The sequence below is a fragment of the Schistocerca gregaria genome, chromosome 9 (assembly GCF_023897955.1).
Source record: "Schistocerca gregaria isolate iqSchGreg1 chromosome 9, iqSchGreg1.2, whole genome shotgun sequence".
In the NCBI taxonomy this organism is placed as follows: Eukaryota; Metazoa; Arthropoda; class Insecta; order Orthoptera; family Acrididae; genus Schistocerca; species Schistocerca gregaria.
Genome location: NC_064928.1, coordinates 7,956,025 through 7,971,431, shown reverse-complemented (window position 1 = coordinate 7,971,431; position 15,407 = coordinate 7,956,025). Strand labels below are relative to the sequence as shown.

Here is a 15,407-nt window from a genome sequence, read left to right as displayed (position 1 = left end):
AAGGTGCGCATGTAGGTGTGTTAAAAATTCTGGAGGCACTGGGTATTGATCCCAGTACCTCTCGCATACTAAGCGAGCGCTCTACCATCTGAGCTACGCCCGCCGCCCCGAAGACTGATGGTGTTACATACAGCCATATAGACGACACAGACCCTTGCACTCCCATTATTCAGCAGACAAACACTACTCTCTATGTATCCGTTAGGGTGTCTTTCAGGTTTCGTGCATTATGTATCGAATCGTAGTTGACCACAATGAAAGTGGCACGTATAACGTCGAAAATAGAATTCGGACACCTCTCTGAGTAAGACCAACGTGTTGTCCACCCTCTAGACTTCAATGAGGTTAAGCCGCGATACCTAAGACAGATCTGCACTCGATGACACCTCGATAACAGCCGGTCCCCACACTTACATCTTGCTCTCCTTACGTCAGTATACATCATATCAGTCTGTGACGCTGGCTTTGCAACATCTTGCGTGCCTTTAGGTTCGCCGCGATCAACACTTACCATGCACTGACAACAAAATATGGAGGCGCCGCGGCTTGAACACTGGACCTTTCACATGCCAAGCGAACGCTCTACCAACTGAGCTACGCCCCAGGCGCGAGCAAACTGCGCTATTCCCCATTCTTTGCGACTCAGATGCGCACGGACACGATGGTTGGTTGGTTTGTAGCGGTGAAGGGAGCAGAGTACAAAGGCGCGGACCCGTTCATATATACAAAAGTACCAAGTAGTTTCGATGCTCTGGTATTACAAATGCAAATTCCGTCTGTTTTTAACGTCTTAAATTGAAAGAGCCGTCACAAATTGCTACGTTTTCACTCCTTGACGACAATCATACAGCACCTGAGGTAACAAACACATCTCGAGCCCCATTGAGCACTCCATTATTCATGCCAACTCAGTGCCTCGCTCTTTACTACTGTGTACCAATCTTGTCGTCCAACTGCAAAACACTGGGCCACAATAAGTTTCCGCGTCTCCATTGCACTGCGCATACTACGAAACGCTCCCCAAACTTGGCACTCACCCTCGCAGCCGACTTTTCCGACTTTCCACGACGCTCACGCTAGTGACAGCATTATTTATAGTTCGACGTCGCGCCAAAGCGAATGAGCACATTTCGCCTACGGCTTAGGCCGCCCTCCTAGTGTGGCTGCTCGGTGTCTGCAGGCAGCGAGGGTCTGCAAGCTTCCTGTGTTCGCACCTATGTCACCTGTGCTTGCTTGTCAGAGACAGACTACCGCAAAACATACAACTCACTCCATGAATTGATTGCTACGGCATCTGTTATCAGCAGTCACAACTAACAACACCAGTAGCAGCTGACTGCATGCAAAGAATAGGAATGTGCAGTGGAATTTACGTGAACTCAGCGCAAGGCAGATCTTTCCGACATAGGCTTGAGAATCTTACAGGAACACTTGTACTGTTTCTAAATTAAGTGTAGGCGTGGGAGGAGGGTGCTTCCTGCGCACTAATAACAGCACGTTTGTCAATTGTGGATGCTAATCATTCGCTTGTATCTTCCTAGACACATCTGCTGGTTGTGAATTATTCCACTTGCATGGCAAGGTGCGCATGTAGGTGTGTTAAAACTTCTGGAGGCACTGGGTATTGATCCCAGTTCCTCTCGCATACTAAGCGAGCGCTCTACCATCTGAGCTACGCCCGCCCCCCCGAAGATTAATGGTGCTACATACAGCCATATAGACGACACAGACCCTTGCACTCCCATTATTCAGCAGACAAACACTACTCTCTATGTATCCGTTAGGGTGTCTTTCAGGTTTCGTGCATTATGTATCGAATCGTAGTTGGCCACAATGAAAGTGGCACGTATAACGTCGAAAATAGAATTCGGACACCGCTCTGAGTAAGACCAACGTGTTGTCCACCCTCTAGACTTCAATGAGGTTAAGCCGCGATACCTAAGACAGATCTGCACTCGATGACACCTCGATAACAGCCGGTCCCCACACTTACATCTTGCTCTCCTTACGTCAGTATACATCATATCAGTCTGTGACGCTGGCTTTGCAACATCTTGCGTGCCTTTAGGTTCGCCGCGACCAACACTTACCATGCACTGACCACAAAAAATGTAGGCGCCGCGGCTTGAACCCTGGACCTTTCACATGCCAAGCGAACTCTCTACCAACTGAGCTACGCCCCATGCACGAGCAAACTGCGCTATTTCCCATTCTTTGCGACTCAGATGCGCACGGACACGATGGTTGGTTGGTTTGTAGCGGTGAAGGGAGCAGAGTACAAAGGCGCGGACCCGTTCATATACACAAAAGTACCAAGTAGTTTCGATGCTCTGGTATTACAAATGAAAATTCCGTCTGTTTTTAACGTCTTAAATTGAAAGAGCCGTCACAAATTGCTCCGTTTTCACTCCTTGACGACAATCATACAGCACCTGAGGTAACAAACACATCTCGAGCCCCATTGTGCACTCCATTATTCATGCCAACTCAGTGCCTCGCTCTTTACTACTGTGTACCAATCTTGTCGTCCAACTGCAAAACACTGGGCCACAATAAGTTTCCGCGTCTCCATTGCACTGCGCATACTACGAAACGCTCCCCAAACTTAGCACTCACCCTCGCAGCAGACTTTTCCGACTTTCCACGACACTCACGCAACGCTCACGCTAGTGACAGCATTATTTATAGTTCGACGTCGCGCCAAAGCGAATGAGCACATTTCGCCTACGGCTTAGGCCGCCCTCCTAGTGTGGCTGCTCGGTGTCTGCAGGCAGCGAGGGTCTGCAAGCTTCCTGTGTTCGCACCTATGTCACCTGTGCTTGCTTGTCAGAGACAGACTATCGCAAAACATACAACTCACTCCATGAATTGATTGCTACGGCATCTGTTATCAGCAGTCACAACTAGCAACACCAGTAGCAGCTGACTGCATGCAAAGAATAGGAATGTGCAGTGGGATTTACGTGAACTCAGCGCAAGGCAGATCTTTCCGACATAGGCTTGAGAATCATACGGGAACACTTGTACTGTTTCTAAATGAAGTGTAGGCGTGGGAGGAGGGTGCTTCCTGCGCACTAATAACAGCACGTTTGTCAATTGTGGATGCTAATCATTCGCTTGTATCTTCCTAGACACATCTGCTGGTTGTGAATTATTCCACTTGCATGGCAAGATGCGCATGTAGGTGTGTTAAAAATTCTGGAGGCACTGGGTATTGATCCCAGTACCTCTCGCATACTAAGCGAGCGCTCTACCATCTGAGCTACGCCCGCCGCCCCGAAGACTAATGGTGCTACATACAGCCATATAGACGACACAGACCCTTGCACTCCCATTATTCAGCAGACAAACACTACTCTCTATGTATCCGTTAGGGTGTCTTTCAGGTTTCGTGCATTATGTATCGAATCGTAGCTGGCCACAATGAAAGTGGCACGTATAACGTCGAAAATAGAATTCGGACACCGCTCTGAGTAAGACCAACGTGTTGTCCACCCTTAGACTTCAATGAGGTTAAGCCGCGATACCTAAGACAGATCTGCACTCGATGACACCTCGATAACAGCCGGTCCCCACACTTACATCTTGCTCTCCTTACGTCAGTATACATCATATCAGTCTGTGACGCTGGCTTTGCAACATCTTGCGTGCCTTTAGGTTCGCCGCGATCAACACTTACCATGCACTGACAACAAAATATGGAGGCGCCGCGGCTTGAACCCTGGACCTTTCACATGCCAAGCGAACGCTCTACCAACTGAGCTACGCCCCCGGCACGAGCAAACTGCGCTATTCCCCATTCTTTGCGACTCAGATGAGCACGGACACGATGGTTGGTTGGTTTGTAGCGGTGAAGGGAGCAGAGTACAAAGGCGCGGACCCGTTCATATACACAAAAGTTCCAAGTAGTTTCGATGCTCTGGTATTACAAGTACAAATTCCGTCTGTTTTTAACGTCTTAAATTCAAAGAGCAGTCACAAATTGCTCCGTTTTCACTCCTTGACGACAATCATACAGCACCTGAGGTAACAAACACATCTCGAGCCCCATTGTGCACTCCATTATTCATGCCAACTCAGTGCCTCGCTCTTTACTACTGTGTACCAATCTTGTCGTCCAACTGCAAAACACTGGGCCACAATAAGTTTCCGCGTCTCCATTGCACTGCGCATACTACGAAACGCTCCCCAAACTTGGCACTCACCCTCGCAGCCGACTTTTCCGACTTTCCACGACGCTCACGCTAGTGACAGCATTATTTATAGTTCGACGTCGCGCCAAAGCGAATGAGCACATTTCGCCTACGGCTTAGGCCGCCATCCTAGTGTGGCTGCTCGGTGTCTGCAGGCAGCGAGGGTCTGCAAGCTTCCTGTGTTCGCACCTATGTCACCTGCGCTTGCTTGTCAGAGACAGACTACCGCAAAACATACAACTCACTCAATGAATTGATTGCTACGGCATCTGTTATCAGCAGTCACAACTAACAACACCAGTAGCAGCTGACTGCATGCAAAGAATAGGAATGTGCAGTGGAATTTACGTGAACTCAGCGCAAGGCAGATCTTTCCGACATAGGCTTGATAATCTTACAGGAACACTTGTACTGTTTCTAAATTAAGTGTAGGCGTGGGAGGAGGGTGCTTCCTGCGCACTAATAACAGCACGTTTGTCAATTGTGGATGCTAATCATTCGCTTGTATCTTCCTAGACACATCTGCTGGTTGTGAATTATTCCACTTGCATGGCAAGGTGCGCATGTAGGTGTGTTAAAAATTCTGGAGGCACTGGGTATTGATCCCAGTTCCTCTCGCATACTAAGCGAGCGCTCTACCATCTGAGCTACGCCCGCCGCCCCGAACACTAATGGTGCTACATACAGCCATATAGACGACACAGACCCTTGCACTCCCATTATTCAGCAGACAAACACTACTCTCTATGTATCCGTTAGGGTGTCTTTCAGGTTTCGTGCATTATGTATCGAATCGTAGTTGGCCACAATGAAAGTGGCACGTATAACGTCGATAATAGAATTCGGACACCGCTCTGAGTAAGACCAATGTGTTGTCCACCCTCTAGACTTCAATGAGGTTAAGCCGCGATACCTAAGACAGATCTGCACTCGATGACACCTCGATAACAGCCGGTCCCCACACTTACATCTTGCTCTCCTTACGTCAGTATACATCATATCAGTCTGTGACGCTGGCTTTGCAACATCTTGCGTGCCTTTAGGTTCGCCGTGACCAACACTTACCATGCACTGACCACAAAAAATGTAGGCGCCGCGGCTTGAACACTGGACCTTTCACATGCCAAGCGAACTCTCTACCAACTGAGCTACGCCCCATGCACGAGCAAACTGCGCTATTCCCCATTCTTTGCGACTCAGATGCGCACGGACACGATGGTTGGTTGGTTTGTAGCGGTGAAGGGAGCAGAGTACAAAGGCGCGGACCCGTTGATATACACAAAAGTACCAAGTAGTTTGGATGCTCTGGTATTACAAATGAAAATTCCGTCTGTTTTTAACGTCTTAAATTGAAAGAGCCGTCACAAATTGCTCCGGTTTCACTCCTTAACGACAATCATACAGCACCTGAGGTAACAAACACATCTCGAGCCCCATTGTGCACTCCATTATTCATGCCAACTCAGTGCCTCGCTCTTTACTACTGTGTACCAATCTTGTCGTCCAACTGCAAAACACTGGGCCACAATAAGTTTCCGCGTCTCCATTGCACTGCGCATACTACGAAACGCTCCCCAAACTTGGCACTCACCCTCGCAGCCGACTTTTCCGACTTTCCACGACGCTCACGCTAGTGACAGCATTATTTATAGTTCGACGTCGCGCCAAAGCGAATGAGCACATTTCGCCTACGGCTTAGGCCGCCATCCTAGTGTGGCTGCTCGGTGTCTGCAGGCAGCGAGGGTCTGCAAGCTTCCTGTGTTCGCACCTATGTCACCTGTGCTTGCTTGTCAGAGACAGACTACCGCAAAACATACAACTCACTCAATGAATTGATTGCTACGGCATCTGTTATCAGCAGTCACAACTAACAACACCAGTAGCAGCTGACTGCATGCAAAGAATAGGAATGTGCAGTGGAATTTACGTGAACTCAGCGCAAGGCAGATCTTTCCGACATAGGCTTGAGAATCTTACAGGAACACTTGTACTGTTTCTAAATTAAGTGTAGGCGTGGGAGGAGGGTGCTTCCTGCGCACTAATAACAGCACGTTTGTCAATTGTGGATGCTAATCATTCGCTTGTATCTTCCTAGACACATCTGCTGGTTGTGAATTATTCCACTTGCATGGCAAGGTGCGCATGTAGGTGTGTTAAAAATTCTGGAGGCACTGGGTATTGATCCCAGTCCCTCTCGCATACTAAGCGAGCGCTCTACCATCTGAGCTACGCCCGCCGCCCTGAAGACTAATGGTGCTACATACAGCCATATAGACGACACAGACCCTTGCACTCCCATTATTCAGCAGACAAACACTACTCTCTATGTATCCGTTAGGGTGTCTTTCAGGTTTCGTGCATTATGTATCGAATTGTAGTTGGCCACAATGAAAGTGGCACGTATAACGTCGAAAATAGAATTCGGACACCGCTCTGAGTAAGACCAACGTGTTGTCCACCCTCTAGACTTCAATGAGGTTAAGCCGCGATACCTAAGACAGATCTGCACTCGATGACACCTCGATAACAGCCGGTCCCCACACTTACATCTTGCTCTCCTTACGTCAGTATACATCATATCAGTCTGTGACGCTGGCTTTGCAACATCTTGCGTGCCTTTAGGTTCGCCGCGATCAACACTTACCATGCACTGACAACAAAATATGGAGGCGCCGCGGCTTGAACCCTGGACCTTTCACATGCCAAGCGAACGCTCTACCAACTGAGCTACGCCCCCGGCACGAGCAAACTGCGCTATTCCCCATTCTTTGCGGCTCAGATGAGCACGGACACGATGGTTGGTTGGTTTGTAGCGGTGAAGGGAGCAGAGTACAAAGGCGCGGACCCGTTCATATACACAAAAGTTCCAAGTAGTTTCGATGCTCTGGTATTACAAATACAAATTCCGTCTGTTTTTAACGTCTTAAATTCAAAGAGCCGTCACAAATTGCTCCGTTTTCACTCCTTGACGACAATCATACAGCACCTGAGGTAACAAACACATCTCGAGCCCCATTGTGCACTCCATTATTCATGCCAACTCAGTGCCTCGCTCTTTACTACTGTGTACCAATCTTGTCGTCCAACTGCAAAACACTGGGCCACAATAAGTTTCCGCGTCTCCATTGCACTGCGCATACTACGAAACGCTCCCCAAACTTGGCACTCACCCTCGCAGCCGACTTTTCCGACTTTCCACGACGCTCACGCTAGTGACAGCATTATTTATAGTTCGACGTCGCGCCAAAGCGAATGAGCACATTTCGCCTACGGCTTAGGCCGCCATCCTAGTGTGGCTGCTCGGTGTCTGCAGGCAGCAAGGGTCTGCAAGCTTCCTGTGTTCGCACCTATGTCACCTGTGCTTGCTTGTCAGAGACAGACTACCGCAAAACATACAACTCACTCAATGAATTGATTGCTACGGCATCTGTTATCAGCAGTCACAACTAACAACACCAGTAGCAGCTGACTGCATGCAAAGAATAGGAATGTGCAGTGGAATTTACGTGAACTCAGCGCAAGGCAGATCTTTCCGACATAGGCTTGAGAATCTTACAGGAACACTTGTACTGTTTCTAAATTAAGTGTAGGCGTGGGAGGAGGGTGCTTCCTGCGCACTAATAACAGCACGTTTGTCAATTGTGGATGCTAATCATTCGCTTGTATCTTCCTAGACACATCTGCTGGTTGTGAATTATTCCACTTGCATGGCAAGGTGCGCATGTAGGTGTGTTAAAAATTCTGGAGGCACTGGGTATTGATCCCAGTTCCTCTCGCATACTAAGCGAGCGCTCTACCATCTGAGCTACGCCCGCCGCCCCGAACACTAATGGTGCTACATACAGCCATATAGACGACACAGACCCTTGCACTCCCATTATTCAGCAGACAAACACTACTCTCTATGTATCCGTTAGGGTGTCTTTCAGGTTTCGTGCATTATGTATCGAATCGTAGTTGGCCACAATGAAAGTGGCACGTATAACGTCGATAATAGAATTCGGACACCGCTCTGAGTAAGACCAATGTGTTGTCCACCCTCTAGACTTCAATGAGGTTAAGCCGCGATACCTAAGACAGATCTGCACTCGATGACACCTCGATAACAGCCGGTCCCCACACTTACATCTTGCTCTCCTTACGTCAGTATACATCATATCAGTCTGTGACGCTGGCTTTGCAACATCTTGCGTGCCTTTAGGTTCGCCGCGACCAACACTTACCATGCACTGACCACAAAAAATGTAGGCGCCGCGGCTTGAACACTGGACCTTTCACATGCCAAGCGAACTCTCTACCAACTGAGCTACGCCCCATGCACGAGCAAACTGCGCTATTCCCCATTCTTTGCGACTCAGATGCGCACGGACACGATGGTTGGTTGGTTTGTAGCGGTGAAGGGAGCAGAGTACAAAGGCGCGGACCCGTTCATATACACAAAAGTACCAAGTAGTTTGGATGCTCTGGTATTACAAATGAAAATTCCGTCTGTTTTTAACGTCTTAAATTGAAAGAGCCGTCACAAATTGCTCCGGTTTCACTCCTTAACGACAATCATACAGCACCTGAGGTAACAAACACATCTCGAGCCCCATTGTGCACTCCATTATTCATGCCAACTCAGTGCCTCGCTCTTTACTACTGTGTACCAATCTTGTCGTCCAACTGCAAAATACTGGGCCACAATAAGTTTCCGCGTCTCCATTGCACTGCGCATACTACGAAACGCTCCCCAAACTTGGCACTCACCCTCGCAGCCGACTTTTCCGACTTTCCACGACGCTCACGCTAGTGACAGCATTATTTATAGTTCGACGTCGCGCCAAAGCGAATGAGCACATTTCGCCTACGGCTTAGGCCGCCCTCCTAGTGTGGCTGCTCGGTGTCTGCAGGCAGCGAGGGTCTGCAAGCTTCCTGTGTTCGCACCTATGTCACCTGTGCTTGCTTGTCAGAGACAGACTACCGCAAAACATACAACTCACTCAATGAATTGATTGCTACGGCATCTGTTATCAGCAGTCACAACTAACAACACCAGTAGCAGCTGACTGCATGCAAAGAATAGGAATGTGCAGTGGAATTTACGTGAACTCAGCGCAAGGCAGATCTTTCCGACATAGGCTTGAGAATCTTACAGGAACACTTGTACTGTTTCTAAATTAAGTGTAGGCGTGGGAGGAGGGTGCTTCCTGCGCACTAATAACAGCACGTTTGTCAATTGTGGATGCTAATCATTCGCTTGTATCTTCCTAGACACATCTGCTGGTTGTGAATTATTCCACTTGCATGGCAAGGTGCGCATGTAGGTGTGTTAAAAATTCTGGAGGCACTGGGTATTGATCCCAGTTCCTCTCGCATACTAAGCGAGCGCTCTACCATCTGAGCTACGCCCGCCGCCCCGAAGACTAATGGTGCTACATACAGCCATATAGACGACACAGACCCTTGCACTCCCATTATTCAGCAGACAAACACTACTCTCTATGTATCCGTTAGGGTGTCTTTCAGGTTTCGTGCATTCTGTATCGAATCGTAGTTGGCCACAATGAAAGTGGCACGTATAACGTCGAAAATAGAATTCGGACACCGCTCTGAGTAAGACCAACGTGTTGGCCACCCTCTAGACTTCAATGAGGTTAAGCCGCGATACCTAAGACAGATCTGCACTCGATGACACCTCGATAACAGCCGGTCCCCACACTTACATCTTGCTCTCCTTACGTCAGTATACATCATATCAGTCTGTGACGCTGGCTTTGCAACATCTTGCGTGCCTTTAGGTTCGCCGCGACCAACACTTACCATGCACTGACCACAAAAAATGTAGGCGCCGCGGCTTGAACACTGGACCTTTCACATGCCAAGCGAACTCTCTACCAACTGAGCTACGCCCCATGCACGAGCAAACTGCGCTATTCCCCATTCTTTGCGACTCAGATGCGCACGGACACGATGGTTGGTTGGTTTGTAGCGGTGAAGGGAGCAGAGTACAAAGGCGCGGACCCGTTCATATACACAAAAGTACCAAGTAGTTTGGATGCTCTGGTATTACAAATGAAAATTCCGTCTGTTTTTAACGTCTTAAATTGAAAGAGCCGTCACAAATTGCTCCGGTTTCACTCCTTAACGACAATCATACAGCACCTGAGGTAACAAACACATCTCGAGCCCCATTGTGCACTCCATTATTCATGCCAACTCAGTGCCTCGCTCTTTACTACTGTGTACCAATCTTGTCGTCCAACTGCAAAACACTGGGCCACAATAAGTTTCCGCGTCTCCATTGCACTGCGCATACTACGAAACGCTCCCCAAACTTGGCACTCACCCTCGCAGCCGACTTTTCCGACTTTCCACGACGCTCACGCTAGTGACAGCATTATTTATAGTTCGACGTCGCGCCAAAGCGAATGAGCACATTTCGCCTACGGCTTAGGCCGCCATCCTAGTGTGGCTGCTCGGTGTCTGCAGGCAGCGAGGGTCTGCAAGCTTCCTGTGTTCGCACCTATGTCACCTGTGCTTGCTTGTCAGAGACAGACTACCGCAAAACATACAACTCACTCAATGAATTGATTGCTACGGCATCTGTTATCAGCAGTCACAACTAACAACACCAGTAGCAGCTGACTGCATGCAAAGAATAGGAATGTGCAGTGGAATTTACGTGAACTCAGCGCAAGGCAGATCTTTCCGACATAGGCTTGAGAATCTTACAGGAACACTTGTACTGTTTCTAAATTAAGTGTAGGCGTGGGAGGAGGGTGCTTCCTGCGCACTAATAACAGCACGTTTGTCAATTGTGGATGCTAATCATTCGCTTGTATCTTCCTAGACACATCTGCTGGTTGTGAATTATTCCACTTGCATGGCAAGGTGCGCATGTAGGTGTGTTAAAAATTCTGGAGGCACTGGGTATTGATCCAAGTCCCTCTCGCATACTAAGCGAGCGCTCTACCATCTGAGCTACGCCCGCCGCCCCGAAGACTAATGGTGCTACATACAGCCATATAGACGACACAGACCCTTGCACTCCCATTATTCAGCAGACAAACACTACTCTCTATGTATCCGTTAGGGTGTCTTTCAGGTTTCGTGCATTATGTATCGAATCGTAGTTGGCCACAATGAAAGTGGCACGTATAACGTCGATAATAGAATTCGGACACCGCTCTGAGTAAGACCAATGTGTTGTCCACCCTCTAGACTTCAATGAGGTTAGGCCGCGATACCTAAGACAGATCTGCACTCGATGACACCTCGATAACAGCCGGTCCCCACACTTACATCTTGCTCTCCTTACGTCAGTATACATCATATCAGTCTGTGACGCTGGCTTTGCAACATCTTGCGTGCCTTTAGGTTCGCCGCGACCAACACTTAAGATGCACTGACCACAAAAAATGTAGGCGCCGCGGCTTGAACACTGGACCTTTCACATGCCAAGCGAACTCTCTACCAACTGAGCTACGCCCCATGCACGAGCAAACTGCGCTATTCCCCATTCTTTGCGACTCAGATGCGCACGGACACGATGGTTGGTTGGTTTGTAGCGGTGAAGGGAGCAGAGTACAAAGGCGCGGACCCGTTCATATACACAAAAGTACCAAGTAGTTTGGATGCTCTGGTATTACAAATGAAAATTCCGTCTGTTTTTAACGTCTTAAATTGAAAGAGCCGTCACAAATTGCTCCGTTTTCACTCCTTAACGACAATCATACAGCACCTGAGGTAACAAACACATCTCGAGCCCCATTGTGCACTCCATTATTCATGCCAACTCAGTGCCTCGCTCTTTACTACTGTGTACCAATCTTGTCGTCCAACTGCAAAACACTGGGCCACAATAAGTTTCCGCGTCTCCATTGCACTGCGCATACTACGAAACGCTCCCCAAACTTGGCACTCACCCTCGCAGCCGACTTTTCCGACTTTCCACGACGCTCACGCTAGTGACAGCATTATTTATAGTTCGACGTCGCGCCAAAGCGAATGAGCACATTTCGCCTACGGCTTAGGCCGCCATCCTAGTGTGGCTGCTCGGTGTCTGCAGGCAGCGAGGGTCTGCAAGCTTCCTGTGTTCGCACCTATGTCACCTGTGCTTGCTTGTCAGAGACAGACTACCGCAAAACATACAACTCACTCAATGAATTGATTGCTACGGCATCTGTTATCAGCAGTCACAACTAACAACACCAGTAGCAGCTGACTGCATGCAAAGAATAGGAATGTGCAGTGGAATTTACGTGAACTCAGCGCAAGGCAGATCTTTCCGACATAGGCTTGAGAATCTTACAGGAACACTTGTACTGTTTCTAAATTAAGTGTAGGCGTGGGAGGAGGGTGCTTCCTGCGCACTAATAACAGCACGTTTGTCAATTGTGGATGCTAATCATTCGCTTGTATCTTCCTAGACACATCTGCTGGTTGTGAATTATTCCACTTGCATGGCAAGGTGCGCATGTAGGTGTGTTAAAAATTCTGGAGGCACTGGGTATTGATCCCAGTTCCTCTCGCATACTAAGCGAGCGCTCTACCATCTGAGCTACGCCCGCCGCCCCGAAGACTAATGGTGCTACATACAGCCATATAGACGACACAGACCCTTGCACTCCCATTATTCAGCAGACAAACACTACTCTCTATGTATCCGTTAGGGTGTCTTTCAGGTTTCGTGCATTCTGTATCGAATCGTAGTTGGCCACAATGAAAGTGGCACGTATAACGTCGAAAATAGAATTCGGACACCGCTCTGAGTAAGACCAACGTGTTGGCCACCCTCTAGACTTCAATGAGGTTAAGCCGCGATACCTAAGACAGATCTGCACTCGATGACACCTCGATAACAGCCGGTCCCCACACTTACATCTTGCTCTCCTTACGTCAGTATACATCATATCAGTCTGTGACGCTGGCTTTGCAACATCTTGCGTGCCTTTAGGTTCGCCGCGACCAACACTTACCATGCACTGACCACAAAAAATGTAGGCGCCGCGGCTTGAACACTGGACCTTTCACATGCCAAGTGAACTCTCTACCAACTGAGCTACGCCCCATGCACGAGCAAACTGCGCTATTCCCCATTCTTTGCGACTCAGATGCGCACGGACACGATGGTTGGTTGGTTTGTAGCGGTGAAGGGAGCAGAGTACAAAGGCGCGGACCCGTTCATATACACAAAAGTACCAAGTAGTTTGGATGCTCTGGTATTACAAATGAAAATTCCGTCTGTTTTTAACGTCTTAAATTGAAAGAGCCGTCACAAATTGCTCCGGTTTCACTCCTTAACGACAATCATACAGCACCTGAGGTAACAAACACATCTCGAGCCCCATTGTGCACTCCATTATTCATGCCAACTCAGTGCCTCGCTCTTTACTACTGTGTACCAATCTTGTCGTCCAACTGCAAAACACTGGGCCACAATAAGTTTCCGCGTCTCCATTGCACTGCGCATACTACGAAACGCTCCCCAAACTTGGCACTCACCCTCGCAGCCGACTTTTCCGACTTTCCACGACGCTCACGCTAGTGACAGCATTATTTATAGTTCGACGTCGCGCCAAAGCGAATGAGCACATTTCGCCTACGGCTTAGGCCGCCATCCTAGTGTGGCTGCTCGGTGTCTGCAGGCAGCGAGGGTCTGCAAGCTTCCTGTGTTCGCACCTATGTCACCTGTGCTTGCTTGTCAGAGACAGACTACCGCAAAACATACAACTCACTCAATGAATTGATTGCTACGGCATCTGTTATCAGCAGTCACAACTAACAACACCAGTAGCAGCTGACTGCATGCAAAGAATAGGAATGTGCAGTGGAATTTACGTGAACTCAGCGCAAGGCAGATCTTTCCGACATAGGCTTGAGAATCTTACAGGAACACTTGTACTGTTTCTAAATTAAGTGTAGGCGTGGGAGGAGGGTGCTTCCTGCGCACTAATAACAGCACGTTTGTCAATTGTGGATGCTAATCATTCGCTTGTATCTTCCTAGACACATCTGCTGGTTGTGAATTATTCCACTTGCATGGCAAGGTGCGCATGTAGGTGTGTTAAAAATTCTGGAGGCACTGGGTATTGATCCCAGTTCCTCTCGCATACTAAGCGAGCGCTCTACCATCTGAGCTACGCCCGCCGCCCCGAAGACTAATGGTGCTACATACAGCCATATAGACGACACAGACCCTTGCACTCCCATTATTCAGCAGACAAACACTACTCTCTATGTTTCCGTTAGGGTGTCTTTCTGGTTTCGTGCATTATGTATCGAATCGTAGTTGGCCACAATGAAAGTGGCACGTATAACGTCGAAAATAGAATTCGGACACCGCTCTGAGTAAGACCAACGTGTTGTCCACCCTCTAGACTTCAATGAGGTTAAGCCGCGATACCTAAGACAGATCTGCACTCGATGACACCTCGATAACAGCCGGTCCCCACACTTACATCTTGCTCTCCTTACGTCAGTATACATCATATCAGTCTGTGACGCTGGCTTTGCAACATCTTGCGTGCCTTTAGGTTCGCCGCGATCAACACTTACCATGCACTGACAACAAAATATGGAGGCGCCGCGGCTTGAACCCTGGACCTTTCACATGCCAAGCGAACGCTCTACCAACTGAGCTACGCCCCCGGCACGAGCAAACTGCGCTATTCCCCATTCTTTGCGACTCAGATGCGCACGGACACGATGGTTGGTTGGTTTGTAGCGGTGAAGGGAGCAGAGTACAAAGGCGCGGACCCGTTCATATACACAAAAGTTCCAAGTAGTTTCGATGCTCTGGTATTACATATACAAATTCCGTCTGTTTTTAACGTCTTAAATTCAAAGAGCCGTCACAAATTGCTCCGTTTTCACTCCTTGACGACAATCATACAGCACCTGAGGTAACAAACACATCTCGAGCCCCATTGTGCACTCCATTATTCATGCCAACTCAGTGCCTCGCTCTTTACTACTGTGTACCAATCTTGTCGTCCAACTGCAAAACACTGGGCCACAATAAGTTTCCGCGTCTCCATTGCACTGCGCATACTACGAAACGCTCCCCAAACTTGGCACTCACCCTCGCAGCCGACTTTTCCGACTTTCCACGACGCTCACGCTAGTGACAGCATTATTTATAGTTCGACGTCGCGCCAAAGCGAATGAGCACATTTCGCCTACGGCTTAGGCCGCCATCCTAGTGTGGCTGCTCGGTGTCTGCAGGCAGCG

The 15,407-nt window shown here is 48.7% G+C and overlaps 3 non-coding genes across 3 annotated transcripts; all 3 read right to left on the bottom strand.

The window, feature by feature from the left end:
* Positions 1–3,699: 3,699 nt before the first annotated feature.
* On the bottom strand, positions 3,700–3,772 carry Trnaa-ggc (transfer RNA alanine (anticodon GGC)). The gene has a single exon. It is a non-coding gene; the product is annotated as a tRNA-Ala (tRNA).
* Positions 3,773–6,857: 3,085 nt separating this feature from the next.
* Trnaa-ggc (transfer RNA alanine (anticodon GGC)) lies at positions 6,858–6,930 on the bottom strand. The gene has a single exon. It is a non-coding gene; the product is annotated as a tRNA-Ala (tRNA).
* A 7,822-nt stretch (positions 6,931–14,752) lies between these two features.
* On the bottom strand, positions 14,753–14,825 carry Trnaa-ggc (transfer RNA alanine (anticodon GGC)). Its single transcript has one exon. It is a non-coding gene; the product is annotated as a tRNA-Ala (tRNA).
* Between the last annotated feature and the right edge of the window lie 582 nt (positions 14,826–15,407).